Source organism: Peromyscus californicus, unplaced genomic scaffold (genome assembly GCF_007827085.1).
Source record: "Peromyscus californicus insignis strain IS unplaced genomic scaffold, ASM782708v3 Scaffold_19__1_contigs__length_69161282, whole genome shotgun sequence".
NCBI classification, from domain to species: Eukaryota; Metazoa; Chordata; class Mammalia; order Rodentia; family Cricetidae; genus Peromyscus; species Peromyscus californicus.
In genome coordinates this window covers 17905597-17922192 of record NW_026294491.1, presented here as the reverse complement: position 1 = coordinate 17922192, position 16596 = coordinate 17905597, and the positions used below count along the sequence as shown (strand labels likewise).

Here is a 16596-nt window from a genome sequence, read left to right as displayed (position 1 = left end):
AACTTGAGCCTCTAGTTATGAGCATTGTCCTCCTGCAAAATGAGAACCTGCAAACGGGCTGATGTTTGCTAAAACACCGACATGAGAGACCAGAAGAACTCTTAGTTTACACTGTACCGCCTGTCTTTCTTGTGAGATTCACAAAGTGCACAGATAGTCTACAGTTTCTGAAAAGTTGGAGGGTAAAGAAATGTGTTTGAATCAACTCAACCCAGTCAGCTGAGCACAAATCTTTGGTCCTAACCCCATGTCGTACCCTATAGAACCACACAGAAGTGACAGTCCACAGAATGGACTTTGGAAAGTGCTAGAGAAGATGACCTCTATAGCCCCTTCCAACCCTGCATTTTGCGACTCTGTGACCAGAGGTATGTGTATATACATGGGATCTACATAACTATCTGTCAGTTAAGGACAATTTAACCCTATGGTAATCAATATTCCGCAGACAGCTGGCTCACCATTCAGGATGGAGTCTGTGGCCACTGAGTTAACTACCACGGGTGTAGAGAGAGCAAGCTTCGGGGATGTAATAGCTGAAACTCATCCAAATTTCTTTTTTTAATGTATGGAGGTTACTGACATTTCACAAGACCCTGTTAATTGCCTTTCCAGAATCATGATTATGACAGGAGGTCCATACCAGCTGCTCCTAAATATAATGAGACTAATTTACAAATGTTCCCATGATGCACTGATTCTGAAGGAGCTCACTGTCAGGGGAAAGTTTCTCCTGCCCTCAGCTAATGACCTCCTTATACCATGAAGTAGAAAGACGGATAGATCTTGCAGTTTGATCCCTGTTCCTTTAACTGCAGGACTCATGGTGATCACAGGATCTGAAGTGCTGATAGGTGTAAAGAAATCATATTTTTTAACAGACTGGGAAGGAATTTGTTAAGGAAAACTGGCCACTGCTCAAATGTGCACAGGAAACGGACAGCACGGGAAGTATTTAGAAAAGAATCAAGGGAGTAACCACAAAATGTGTGTTTATGTAGCCAGCAGGGTCACAGGCACAATGGGATCCAGTGTGGCAATGTGTGGCTGTAAATACCCAGCCAGTAAAGGGGGGAACAAGAAATACTAGGAAAAAAAATGAAAATTACTGTTTCCATGCTGTTTTGCCACCCCAAGTCTGTAGTTTACAATTGTTGACAATATTCATGATTGTAAATCTTGCTGCAGCCCAGCCTGAGAAGATGACAGACTTCTCAACACCCAACACCTGAGTGTTGACTGAGAATCCTGCACACCCCCTGGGGTGGCTCTCCTGGTCCTGTCTCCACGCTGTCAGGACATCTGTATATTAGAATACCCAAGTTGTCACATCCCCAAATTCAACTGCGCAAGCCTCTAGGCTGTGAAAGATAACAGCATGTGTGAGAAGGCAGCTTCGGGAGTAAGACGATGCATTTGGCACAAAACAAGTTTGTTTTGTGGAGTGTGGAGTGATGCTGTTTTCCTTATGCTGTGACTCACCCACCCCTGGAATACAAAGGAATGATAATAACACCCAGCCAAGGGAAAAAGATGATGATGATGATGATGATGATGAGGATGATGATGCTCAAATCCTCTGCCGTTCTACTGACCTATACAGCATCAAAGATCTCAGAGAAGAAAGCACAACACAGAGAGATGCAGGCAGTGAGCTATAGGCGTTAACTCTGTCACCAAGAGGGACCGTCCGTACATTGTACATTGTCGTTACTTCGTTTACTTCGTTGCCAGAACATGATAAAGAGAACAAAGGAATTCAAAATGATACATTGAGCTCTTTTTCCCCTCTCATTTTTCTACTTTGGGAAAGAAAGGAGCAGAGAGGAAAGCAGGGGGTGGAGCTGGGAAGAAGGCCCAGTGAAGAAAGTGCCTGGCTCACTGGCGTGAGGATCTGAGTTCCATCCCCCCAAGCCCTGCAAAAACATCCAGGCGCATCAGCACAAGTTTGTCACACCAGCCCTGGGAAGGTTGAGACAAGAGGATCCCTCTGGCTGACTAGTAAGCTCAGGGCCAGCAAGAGATCCTGTCTCAAAGGAGGTGAACAGCATTCCTGAGGATGACATCCAAGGTTGTCACTTGGTGTCAATGTGTGTGCACACATATGCCAGCAGGTACACACGTGAGAAGTTGAAGAAGAGTCGTAAAGTACACGTGGAGAAAGGAATGAGGCAGTTTTCTAATCAGACGGCCAAGCTGCATCCCTAGACTGGTACTCTACTGACCTCATGCCTTGAGTGCTTTGGACAAACACAAGATGTTCTTCAGTAGTTTCAATCCACTCCAAGGTCAAGAAATAGAATGAAGTCTTGTGAAACTAGACATGTTGACACAAATGGACGAAAACATTGGTGTGGAAATCAAGTGGGCCTGAAAGTTTCCTCTTAGGTCCAGACTGATCTTGGCCAAATGACTGACGTACCTTCTGCTTCAGAGGTTGCATGGAAGGCATAGGTGTCCCCTCCCACATCCTTCTCTAACGTCAATTCAGAGTTGAGAAGTATTTAAACTGAATGGTCAAGCCAAACTAAATTTTGAGACAGGATCTCCTCAGACAGCAAACCAATCAACATGCTGTGGTTCCTGTTAGCCTAAAACCAAACTCAGCAGCACGAGAAAACTCCAGGGTCTCCACTCAGATTTTCTGCTTCCAAATTCATTAAGCTAACTTAATACTTGTGCATACAAGGATGGAGAGGTTGCTCTGTGGTTAACAGCACCTGTCTCTCTTGCAGAGGATCTGAGTTCAGTTCTGAGCACCTACAAGGTGGCTCATAACCATCTATGTTTCTAAGGATTCAGACACCCTCTTCTGGTCTCCATGGGCACCAGGCATACCTGTGATGCACAAACTTAAATGCAGGCAAGACACCCATACACTATGCTATTGGGGGAGGAGGGGACAAATGTCATCCGAGAATAGAGGAGGAAATGCTCACACAGCCTGAGAAATCAAGACAGCAGTACTGTTGCATCAGAATACTGTGAAATCCAAACCCACCCTTCTGATGTGGCATCCAAACATTCGCTCTGTGGACCAGAACTCAAAATCGATGATGTCGGTCAGCTATTTTTGTCAGTCTCTTTCCTCTGAGTTTTTTTTTTTTTTTAATGCGGTGGATTCCATATGAAAGCTTCCTTTGGTGCCTTTGTAAAAAGACATTGCCTGACAAACACAGAACAGTCTGGTGACATGTTTTTATAGGACACATCACCAAAGCCTTATTATGAAGCGGGAAGCATTAGGATTTTGAATATAGATTTTTAAATAAATAGAACGGTAATGATGGGCTCCCGACAATAGTGAAATTAGAGGTCCCAGCATTTTTCTAGCAGATGGCACCCTGCCTTGTATTATCATGTTCCTGTTAGCAGCAGTCTTCATTATACGGAGATATTTTTCATTGTGAGATCTTCGTCAAGGATTAAGAGAAGGATATAAACGCAGTCATTTGGAAGATCTTATTGTTGGAAAGTGCTCATTTGCCTCTAACTGGGTATCATTTCTCTGTGGCTTAAAAAAAAATGTTTCCCTGCTGTTTTTTTAACAGCGGGGGGATTACAACATTGTTGTTAAAGTTGTTGATTCTGACTAGCCTTCATTAGGCACAAAAACCCACAAAGAATCAATCAATACTTTGTGGTTTTCGAAAGGAGCATTCAAGGTGGGTACTATTAACATGTTCTTTGTATCCAAACAGTATTAGCCCCAGAGAAATAATGAGGAAAAAAATATGAAAAGAAAATGGGAACTACTCTTTCTATGCTAATAATGCTTTCCATTAAATAAAGCAATTCAAGTCAATAATGTGCTGATTACTTACAGGCTAGTACAATATTAAAAAAAAAAATCCCTTACATAACAAGCCGCGGTGTTTAATGAGATTTTCTACACAATAATATTCAGTATTTAATAGAGCTATTCACTGCCTGTGGCACCTGTCCATCATGACCCAAGTTCTCTACTTGTCTGTGCACCACACGGCTGACAGCCATTTGGTTCTATAGTATTAGGACTTCTTAGTGTTCCTTCGGCATGGCTTACTGGTCTTTCAAAGCCTCATACAATTCAGTGAGCACGTTAGATGCTTGGTAAATGCACCTAGGAAAGTGAATTCTCTCATCATATTTCTTCTCAGAGCGGTCTGTAGTGGATGTGAATACATAGAAACTCTATCCACAGAAATTGGACTGCGGCAACAAACCGATTCTATTAATCATCTTTAAGGTTTTGCTGAAAAAGACCTACCTTAAGGGAAACCTGGTTTTATTTATCATGAAGTCATGTAACTCCATTTTGTAAGAACACCCCATATTCGCATGAAACAAAGCATTTGCACATGGGGGCTTGTTTGCTTCTTTGAACACATTGGTGTTCCAAAATCCACCAAAGACAGGAAGCACATTGAAGACAGAGGGTCCAGCTCTGTGAACCCACAGCCCCAGCAATAAGCCATTGTTCAGGGTCACCTCTGTTCAAGGGTCACGTGCCTCCCACACAGTTTCTGGAAATAGCTTTGCTTCATGTAAAGTTATGCACTGAGGTTACAAAACATTTGCAGAGAAGTATAAAATGCCAGTGTCAACTGAAGATGACTTTTAAAAGAAGATAAAGAGTTCTTGGATTGTAATGTGAGTCGACGGAAAGTGATTTACTTTACAAAAAAAAATGAAGTTTACACAAAGCTGGTGCATAAATCAAGATCTCCTCTCTCATGAATAATTTGAGTCACCTAGGATAATTTATAGCCTTTGTCATGAAAACAATTTAAAGTCCCATTCTGCGTTAGCATATCTTCTGTTGAAGCCAACACAGATCCCATCCTGCCGCAAAAAAAAAAAATCTGTCTGAATAGCAAAATTTTAAAAAAAAATCTTTTCTGGAGTAAGGTCACAGACCCTTTAAACATCAATGATTTTGCTTGTCTAGTTGTTGGTGTGGGGGCGGTGCATGTATATGTGCGAAGGTTCTGAGGACGACAGGAGAGGGCATCATAGTCCCCGGAGCTAGAGTTACAGGATGTTATATGATGAGTGATGTGGGCACTGGGAACCTACCTTGGGTTCTCCGGAAGAGCAGTAAGCACCCTTAGCTTTGTCCACTTCTCCAGCCCCTGAGATTGCTGTTTCCCTTGTTCTCCAGATCTTTTGTTGCGTCCGCCTCGACCAGCAAGGAAGGCGCAGCACCAGGCTCTTCTCCAAGCAGTTTATTCAGGAACCTTGAGACAATCTTCTGATCCCGGGGAAAGCCATCTTCTTCTCTCTCGGGGAAAGCCAGCCCACGCCCTTTATAGCCACTGGGCAATCAACCCCGTAGTGCCACGTGGACAATGCCGATAGGGTCAGACATACGCAAGCAAGCCAGATTAGGTCCAGGTGCACAGAAGCAAGCCAGATCCTAGCCTTAGCCAAATAAGAAGCACCTGTCATCGGGAAGGCGGAAGCCGGATGCCGGCGCCATCTTTGCGGCGCGGCCGTACACGGCTCTCTACAATCTTTACCAGTTTTGATGTTTGCAGGACCCCTGTCGCACACCACTCTCTTACGTGGAGGTCTCACACAGCCAGTGGTCGCTCCATCTAAAGGAGCAAACAGCCTGTTGAGGGCAAGGAGGAAGAGTTCAAAATTCAAGCTTTCTAACTAAGGAGAAGTTCTCATGGGACAGGATTCCAGTTACTCCAAACAGAAGCATCAGTTAAGGGTTTCATCTCTTCACCAATAATCCTTTCAAATTTGCGATGCCACAAGAACTATGTACCTCATCCTGGCATCCAAGCCTCTCAGCAGAGGCAGCAAGCACCATCTGTGTTCATTTTCCCACCATGGTGCAGGTGGATGACCAATTCCTCAGGGGGGCTCAGTCCCTCCCGAGGCTCCCTTCAGCCTTGCGCAAACCTTCATCTCTCTGCCTCTTCACAGCATTACCGTTCCTTACCCACAGTCCCCTTATGTCTCTCTTCATACCCGTCTCTTCTTCAAAGGACACCAGTCAAATGGTGGGGTTACAGTCCAGCTCTGATGGTATTCTTTTATGCATCTAGCACCTTCAAAGACATTTTCTCTGGAATACTGCTACATTCTGACACCCTCAGGGTTGGAATTTTGTGTGGCTAAGGATGGGAAGCAAGATTTATCCCATAACACTCAGGGGAGTGGGGAGTTGACAGTTTAGCTTTTCTTGGTCCTGTGACCGCTCACTGCCTATGACTGAATTGGAGCATCACACTCCGGTGACTTTGTGTGACTTCTGATGAATCTCTGTTGCCATGACACAGTGACTTCTCAAAAATTATGTGTATGAGGCATGGGTGAGGGATGGAGGTATGCACATGAATGCAGATGCCTGAAGAAACCAGAAGAGGGTGTTGGATCCCTTGCAGCTAGAGTTGAGGCTATGGTGAGGCACCTAAGGGTGAGACACCCAAACTTCAGTCCTCTGCAAAAGCAGTTCATGCTTTTAGCTACTGAGCCATCTTTCCAGTTCCTACATAGTGACTTCTTACCCTTCCAAACTGCCAAAATAAGAAATCAAACAAGGATATTCTAAATAGATTCTAAATGACTGCTTTGTGTGTGTGTGTGTGTGTGTGTGTGTGTGTGTGTGTTTTCTTCATATGGACAATGCCTTAGGGTTTTTATTGCTGTGAAGAGACATCATGACTATAGCAACTCTTACAAAGAAGACATTTGGGGTGGCTCACTTAGAGTTTCAGAGGTTCGGTCCCTTATCATCATGATGGGAGCATGGTGGCATGCAGGCAGAGTTGGTGCTGGAGCTGAAAGTGCTACATCTTGCAGGCCACAGGAAGTCAACTGACTGTCCCACTGAGTGATGGTTGAGAAAAGAGACCTCAAAGCCCGCCAACACACAGTGACACACTTCCTCCAACAAGACCAAACCTACTCCACACCTCCTAACAGTGCCACTCCCTTTGGGGGCCATTTTCTTTCAAACCACCACAGACAACAAAGCTGCAGCCCCTTTTTCTGAAATCAAGCATCAGTAAACCAATGGCAGTTTTACCAAAGCCATTGGTGCAGAACTCTTCGGCGCATTCAAGGGGCGGATTGCAAGCGAAACTTCAGAGGACGTTGAGAAGGAACAATCTGTCAGAAGATGGAAATGAGAAAGAAATCAGAGTGCAACACAGATGTCTACAGGGTGAGCTGTGAACTGCAGCATTTACCTGTAATCAGGTCGCAGGAGACTGAGTGAAGTTCACAAGTTAGAGAGCACTCCAGGCTATGTGGCATGTTTGAGGCCCAGCCTGGGCTACACAGTGAAACCGTGCATACATATATAAGCAAACTATCCCAGACCTCATAAGTGAAGGAACCACTGACAATCTTAAAGTATATATAATATGTATGTGTGTGACTTATATGTGTATACACACCATGTAAATATATATATATATATATATATATATAATAAAGTACAAGGAAATTAGTTAAGAATTAAATAAGCAAGACAGTAACAAGGAACATTGGGGGTGAGGAAGGACATCCAAGGTCAAGAAAATGCTAGAACGTTGTGAGAAAGAGTCAGTAAAGAAGACAGCCCATGTCCTTCCTTAATGGAACATTCAGAAAAGCATGGCCATCAGCAGGGATGAAGACAATTATAGACACCTCTCCTGGGTTCACAGTGCCAGGCCAGGCCAACATTCCCATCGGATGCCTCTCTGACACCACACAGACATGCTTCTGGTCTGCTGTGAAAAGGGGATCCTTGGGGAACCTGGCTAGTTTTCAAAAAATCATTTTGCTGAAAAATTAAGCAAAGAGTTGATGCCCCAGACTTACCAACTCATTTAAGACCATTTCTTCTTAACTACGTGCATGTTAACAGCAGTTAGTGCTGGAAGAGATTTGCTAGACATTTTTAAGATTTGGGGATAGTTTTTGTTAACATTCATTTTATTTCTCATGTTGCCATTTTAAGGAATATTTAGTATGTCAAAAACATGATGACTCATTAGAGAAAGTACTAGCCACAAAGCATGAGGACCTGAGTTCAGATTTCCCAGAACCCACTTGAAGCCAAGACACCGTAGCACACAGATATGATCCTAGCCTTCCTTCAACATGGGAAGCAGAGAGGAGATTCCTGGGAGCCTATGAGCCAGCTAGTCTGGCATACACAACAGTGAACAAGATATCCTAACTCAACCAAGATGGAGGTGAAGGCCAGACCAGTACCCAAGGCTGTCCTCTGAGTGCCACACATGGACCATATTTGAATCATGCCAGGGCTTTACAACAGATATTGGCTGAAGAAAATTCCTTTGTAAAGTGTGTGTTATATAAGCTTATAAAATATTTAGTCCACATTGAGAGAAACGTGTAGTTCCTGATTGTAGGACCTATTGAGAAACACAACCATCATCGGATGGAGAGTGTTGGATCAAAGGACCCTTGGTCATGTGAGACAACCAACACCGGTGGAAACACATACTTCTTGAGTCATGCTGGCTACTAATCAGAGGAATCAGCAATGAGCTGAAGGAAAACGTCACACCCAGCCGATCGCTGCAGTGTGGGTCATGTTGTCACCCATCATTCTCCGTGTAATTAGTCCCAAACTGGCATTGATTGAAAGAGCCTGGCTCCCTCTCCCTTGCACGACTGCCTGGGTACTGAGTGGAGTCTTCCAGAGGGAGTGGAGCAGGGTGTGATTTCAATCCCACTGTGGTTTTAAATGTTGCTACATGATAGAGCTTGAACAGGTGGAGCCCGTGTTGTGAGTCTTTTAGAAGCCTATCAGACAGGCACAGCAAGCAAACATTGCTCCTGGGGAACAGCACACACTGTCTCGTAAGCCACCCTGAGTGTTGTGATAGTGGAATGTCACCAGGGTGGCGCCAGCATGTGGCCCTCGCAAAGCAAAAGTCCAACTTTCTTCCCACTTAGACTTAAGCATCTACTCACGTCCAAATTCCCAAATGCTTTCCTCTCCTGAGGTGAAAGGACCCAAAAAGAATCGGAGACAGACCCACAACTGTGAAGAGAGCGCTCCACTGCCAAGCCAAGTGCTGGCTTGTTCTGTGTGGATTTTGATTTGGCTTCCCTCCAAGATACAAGCTGTTCTTCTTACTCTGAGAGAGATAAGAGAAAAACAAATTATACTCTGGGAAAGTTAAATAACCACACAAAATGTAACAACGTGGCTGAAGAAACGTCAGCAGGCAGGAATTGATTTATCTGCTCAGCAAAAGATACTGAGACGAGTGGTCTGCAAACCGGGAACCACGGAGCCTCCGGTGGTGGAAATGAGAGAGCTCCCCACCCTGCAGCAGAAGAGAATTTCCTGGATAAGGAAGGATGACTTGGTGGGTGAAACGCTCACTGCATAAGCCTGAAGACAGCTTGGTCACTCAGACCCCACAAGATGGAAGGGAGAACCAATGCCTGATCCTCTGATCTCCACACACTTGAAGTGGCATGCCATTATGCATGCTTATGCACACTCATGCACGCGCACACACACACACACACACACACACACACACACACACACACACAATTATTTTTTAAAAAGAAGTTATCCAACCAATGTGGTTTCAGCCTAACCTAGCATCCTGGCTTCTACTTCTACCAGGGTGATCCTTGTTTTGGTTTTGGGTTGGGTCGTGTTCTTTCATTTTCAACAGAAGATCTTCACGATGTATTGCAGTATGCCCAGCTGCTTTTTTTAGCTTGAGTTCTGATGATAGAATTCGGGCCCCAAGGGCCAACTCTTTACTAATAGCCATCTCCCCAACCTCTCCTCAGAAGCTGTTAAATAAAAATTATATATAAATATATATAATATTTTTATTGTATATGGTTTAAAATAGGACTGTGTGAGTTTTACTTCTCAACAAACTTACTCAATTAATGGCTGATCTTTGGACTATGATGCAGCCCAAGACCCCCTGCAGTTAGGAAATGTCAAGAGCCAACAGAGAAAACAGAGCCTGAGTCCCAGAAAAAGACATTCACCCGTGCTAGCTAGCGTGGAAACCCAGAGCAGTCAGAGAGAGGAGACACTGGCTCTCTGTACTAGCATCAGCTCAAAGGGTGAGGATATTAACGTCCGCAGTATAAACACAGACATACAACGATACATGGAGGCAGAGAGCAAGGCTCTGTTTTTAAAAAGCATTCTGTTGCTTCCTTAGGAAGCATATAGCTAGAATTATGATAACTCTGTTTGCTTTAGGTTCAATTCAGAAACGCTCTGCTGTAAAATTGCTTTACATCAGATTTGAAAAACATAAGCAGACTTTTACCAAATATAGATGCCAGGATCATAAACTGAAAATAGAAGCCAGAAGCCAGATGCTGGAAACCCAGGGAACATTAACATTGTATTACACTTGGCATTGAAAAAAAAAAAAAGAATCCACAGTGATTTACTGACTTTACAGAAAAATGAAGAATTAGCTGGAAACATACTCAAACTATCAAAAATATGTGCTTTTTGGCAATAAGCAAAGAAAGAAGATTTATTTAATGTTAGAGGGGTTAGCAGCAGAGAGCTAAAAGGGAAAACAACAATATCACATATTAACTTTGTTCTTAAACATCCACATTTAATGTATCAACTCTGGCTGCTGTCATATGCCTTGGCAATTCAATAAAGTTAGTGAAATGGAAAATTGAAATTTTTTATTGTGATTTTTCCAATTTCTCTACTAGTGCAATGGTTTAATAATAAACCATTTTGTATATATACTGTCAGGGTACTCATTAAAATGAGTGGGCTATCATTTTTTTTCTTTCTATTCCTGCCTATCAACGACTTTATTTACCAGGGCTTATCACGTAGAACACATGGTTCAGCTAACCATTTATGTGGTACTTTTTGTGCAAGCAAATATCGTCTATTCCTAAGACCGGGTTTTTAAGCCTACAGGGATCTCTAAATAGTCTCACATTGTATATCTCACATTATATATGAAACAACTGAGCCTTGGTCGAGTTTAGCAACTTCTCCAAAGCCAACAGCTAATCCGTGGTACAGTAGGTGTCCAGCTTCCAGAATGTTCTAACATAACAGACCCTGTTATCATCTTGATGTTATTTTAATAATAGCTGTTTAACAGGTCTGTATATTCTTGTCTGGCCAAAAAAAAAAAAAAGTTGAGGGAGTGGCCAACAAGCTTTAATTCAGCCTTATTGATGGATTTTTCAGTTTGCTAAGGGATGAAACTCCATTGAAAACACCCCTAAGTGGGCCTGGATACCCTTCCATTGGCTCTGCGCATCTGCCTCAGTCTCTTAATGCTCACATCAGTCACAGCAAATATCGACTCCCTAATTTGTAAGACAGTATCTTCATAAAGCCGGACCTGCTCCTTGCTGCTCTCTGCAGAGTTAATCTCCTTCTAATCTGGTGCCTTCCATTAAGTTGCTCATATCATTAATTTATTTCCCTTTGAAACGACAATCTAGGCATGTGTTCTTTGGCACCAACCCTCCATAAAACATTTATATCAACCATTAACCCTCCTTAGGCAACCGGCTTGATCAGAAGGAGAACAAATTGGAGCTGAAACACCCTGGGGTGGATTCAACTCTCAGTTCAGTTGCCAATAAACCATGTTGCTTTGAGTTGATCATCCATCTCCTCACATGTTTTTCTCTGTGTGCAATGGAAGCGGTCAATCTCATGACCTCTGAGACCTAAAACTCTGTGCTTCCAAATGGATCATCTTTAAACCAACCTTAATACCGATTATACTTATACTAGTCTTCCATTCACGTTCCTACTCTCCTCACATATTCCGGTCCTAGTGCTGAGGCAAGTAAATAAAGCCACAGTATAGTGTGGTATCTTCCTTTCCTACACTATGAACTCCATAAAAGGTTAGCTCACTTTTGTAGGTGCCTGGTATAATTGACTGTCTATAAATGTTTGATGCCTGGACAGATAGATGAATGACTGCCATTACATAATAAGATGAGCCTAAGTGGACGAGATTACACTGTCTTTGAAAATAGCCAGAGATTGTTGCCCTGGGCCTCATCAGAAAAGGTACTACTTATTTGGAATTGTGTGTGTGTGTGTGTGTGTGTGTGTGTGTGTGTGTGGTAATGTACTTCAAATCACATATTCTTCCCAAACTCTTCTTATTCCTTCTCCACTACAAGCCTTTGACGATCCAGATCCATTGCCCAGCTTCCCCTACAACCCCAAGCCTGTTCATTGCATTTATGAAATCTTCTACTCATGTTACGTGACTTCAAAACACTGGTCAAATTGAAGCATATGTCCTGTAACAAAGCAAGGTATTTTTTATGTGGAAAAAGACATAGAACAAGTTATCTGTGAAAATTAACTTCTGGATCTTTATCATTTTCCTCTTTGTTCACTTCATATTTTCATCCCTGAAAGAATCACGCAGTCCAGGTAACTCCATCTTTCTTCCTATCTGATGACCAGTTTGTAATGAATGTATCTACCTCAATCTGGAAGGGTGAAGAGGCCTTGATATTTCAGTTGCAGTTCCAAGTTCAGTGTAGTCATTGTGTTTTCCTGGTTCCTTTTATACACACAATAGGGGTGTGTCTTCAGGGTGCCCCTGCCTGCATGCAAATGATCTCTGCATTACTTTAACAGATGCTTTGTCAGGTTTTAATCGTCAGCCACACTGCGTGATATGAAAGGAGCCCAGAATGCTGACTCCCAGTGGGATGTCCTGCACTCTTCTGACACTTCTCTTCCTGGATATATCTGCTGCTCTCAGACAAGCCCATTTCTCTGGCTTCCCTCCATGCAGGGTACTTTTCAGACAATAAAAATTTCTTGATTGCTATCTAATAACTTTCCCACAGTCGTGGCTCCGTATTGGCATAAACACTCTAGATTAACACATACATAACGTTAATATTTTCTAACTTGCTTTTTAAATAGCCATCACAATCCTAATGATGCCATTCATCCATTGTAATTATACCCATTATTACAGATATGATTTCTTCGTGGGGATCTTCGTTATTATAAGTAGTATTTTATATTTGCATTATAAATTCTAGCAATAAGACGAAATTGTGAGGACCAACCCTAACGTGTCTGCCATTTGCTTCATCCAAGGACCACACACTCAAGCATGGGCACATTTATATCTACATAACTGTCAAAAGACTCAACTAACCCCTCGCTCTGAAAATATTACCGCCATGTTCATAAAAATAATAACAAACGATTATTGTTTATTTTCCACATGACAATGACTTCACTACCACAAAGTGTCACAAGGTATATTGCTCCATTGGTGTTTGCAATGAGGCTATGATAGAGGAGCCTCACATAGCCCCATTTTACTGCTAGGAAAACCAAGGTCTACTGGACTAAAGAGATGGCTCAGCAGTTAACGGCACTTGCTGTTCTTCCAAAGAATGGGAGTTATTGTCTCCAGCAACAACTTCAATGCCTCACAACTGCCTGTAACTCTAGCTCCATGGTATCCAGTGCCCTCTTCTGGCCTCTGCAGGCACCCACATACTACACACACACACACACACACACACACACACACACACACACACACACACACATAAAAATTTGAAACTAAATATTTTTAAAACAAGAAAACCAAGGTTTTGCAGGGAAAATAACTATACAAGATTCTACAGGGAAAAGTTAAACATTCTGGAAATGGAGCCCAGATGTATTCATCCCTTGCCATCAGGTTTTGAGAATGCTGCCGAGTCCACTGCTTTGCGAAACCCTGGAGCTTTCTGTCTTTGAAGAATTGTTCTCTAAGCTCATGTTAGCAGATCACCCCGACGTGCTATCTTAAAACTTAAAGCAGGTGAAGAGTGCAAATTGAAATCTCTGTGAGAGAAATTCAGGCTATCAGAGTTATAATGAATCATTATGACTCGGGAATTAGCAAATATGGTAAATCGAATTGGAATATCATTTAAGGATTACGCATTTATCAGCATTGTATTCTAACTGTGAATTTGCTAATGTTGACTGATTAATCTTGGAGTTAATAAGCTTAATCTCTGTGCACCTTAGCAGCCTTTTCTCTGGTATATAAGGTTTAAAGTTTAATTTCTTTTCACAAAGATTAATCAAAGATTTTCCAGCTGTCAAAAGACAACAGACCTGAAATCCTATTAAAACTAAATTTAGCCACAAAGATTTTGATAATGTCATATTATATCCTATCTCTCCATGAGTTTATTTATGTAAAAAAGCAAATGCACAAAATGTGTTATTCTTCAATTATTTTCCATTTGTTGTAGTCTAGTACATAAATAGTCACAAGAATGATATGCTGTGCCAAAGTTTAAAGGTTCTGTGAATCTTCTGAAAAAAAAATGTTCAACATATTATCTCAATAATGATAGCTTACATTTCAGAAGATTTATTGTTTTCATTACATAAGCCTGAAATTACATGCCTTAAGAATGATAATACTTATGCTTTTAAATTTGCATCATGAACTATAAAAGTTTAAATATAAATTAACTTCCTTGAATATAAAATTTTACCCAAACTGTCTTTAGAACAAAGCATGACATCTTAGTTAGGGTTATTTCTGCTGTGGTGAAACATCATGACCAAAGCAGCTTGGAATGGAAATGGTTTATTTGGCTCACACTTCCACATCAATCTTCATCACTGAAGGAAGTCAGGGCAGGGACCCCAGAAGGGCAGGATCCTAGAGGCAGGAGCTGAGAGAGAGGCCATGGAGGGGTGCTGCTTACTGACTTTCTCAGCCTTACCACCAGCCTAGGGGTGGCACCACCCACAATGGGTTAAGCCCTCCCCCGCCAATCACTAACTAAGAAAATGCTCTACAGCTGGATCTTAGAAAGGCATTTTCTCAGTTAAGGTTCCCTCCTTTCAGATACCTCTAGCTTGTGTCAACTTGACATAAAACTTAGCCAGGACAAACGGATTGTGTTCATCTTCAGGAGTGACTGTCTTGTCAATATCAACGACTTACTAAAGGCTGAGCATAGTTAAGACCCAGTGAGACACACATGACCAACTATGGCTTCAAATAGCTCACCTTTCAGGCTGATTTGTTTGAGGTTTTTTAACACTAGTGATAATAAAACAGGAGCTGGGGAGCTGCTGGTCAGTGTTCAGTCAGTACAATCGTTGCTGTGTGAACATGATGACTTGAGTTCAATCCCCAGCATCTATGCTAGAAAAGGTGGGTGTGGCAGCACATCCCTGCAACCCTAGTGCTGGCAACGGCAGAGAAGTGGGCATCTCTGGGCTATCTAGCCAGTCCATCCATCTAGCCTAATTGGTTTCAGGTTAAATGAGAGACACTCACTCCGAAAATATAATGGAGAATGATTGAGGAAGAAATGCAATGTCAACACACCCAGCCTTCACACACACACACACACACACACACACACACACACACACACACACACACACACAAAAGGCAGGGGACAAAAGTAATAAAATGTAGCTATTTCATTATGTCTAGATTTGAGAATGGTCAAGCATTTCTTCGTGTGTGTGTATTTTCTCTTTTTTTATTCTAAATTTTTTTCATTTTACTTGTCAACCACAGTTCCTCTGCCCTCCCCTCCCCGTGTCCCACCCCACCTTCCCCCACCACACCCCCCCCATCCACTCCTCAGAGAGGGTAAGGCCTCCTATGGGAGTCAACAAAGTCTGCCATATCAAGTTAAGGCAGAACCAAACCCCTCCCCCTTGCATGAAGGCTGAGCAAGGTATCCTACCATAGGAAATGGGCTTTAAAAAGCCAGTTCATGCACCAAGGACAAATCCTGGTTCCACTGCCAGGGGCCCTACAAATAGACCAAGCCACACAACTGTCACCCACATTCAGAGTACCTAGTTCAGTCCCATGCAGGTTCCCCATCCGTCAGTCCAGAGTATGTGAGCTCCAACTAGCTTGGGTCACCTGTCTCTGTGGGTTTCCCCATCACGATCTTGACAACCCCCACCCCTTGCTCATACAATCCTTCCTCCCTCTCTTCAACTGGATTGCAGGAGCTCAGCCAAGTGCCTAGCTGTGGATCTCTGCATCTGCTTCCATCAGTCACTAGATGAAGGTTCTATGATGACAATCAGGGTAGTCATCAATCTGACTACAGGGGAAGGCCAGCTTAGGCACCCTCTCCACTATTGCTAGGAGTCTTAGCTGGGGTCATCCTTGTGGACTCCTGGGAGTTTCCCTAGCACCAGGTTTCTCCTCAACCCCATAATGGCTCCTTCTATCAAGATATCTCTTTCATTGCTCTCCCTCTCCATCCCTCCCCCTACTGAGAATGGTCAAGTATCTCTTAATGTATTTTGTAATATAAAAAACCCAAGTAGCAATAACTTACCTTTCACTTGGAATTCTATTTCAGGCTTTCTGGAGCACACAGCACTGAAATCCCTGATGACCAATGGTGTCCAGTGTGCTGCTGTAATACTGGTTGGCCATGTTGTGTGTTTTCCTTGGGAAAATGTTTAAGTCTTTTCACCCACTTTTTTAATTAAGTGGAGTTTTCCCTTGCTATTGCCTGTGAGCTTGCCATGTACCGTCATTGTTATTTTGAAGTACATTCCTTCTACACCTAATCTGTCGAGAGTTTTTAATGAAAGGATGCAGAATG

General features: G+C 42.7%; 1 long non-coding RNA gene across 3 annotated transcripts in view; it reads right to left on the bottom strand.

Annotated features, from left to right (window-relative positions):
- The window catches only part of LOC128114624 (uncharacterized), a 217728-nt gene that overhangs the window by 193512 nt on the left and 7620 nt on the right, over positions 1-16596 (bottom strand). For all 3 annotated transcript variants that reach the window (XR_008219835.1, XR_008219837.1, XR_008219836.1), the window contains exon 4: positions 8932-9098. This is a non-coding gene — a long non-coding RNA (uncharacterized LOC128114624). The remainder of the gene's footprint in view (positions 1-8931; positions 9099-16596) is intronic.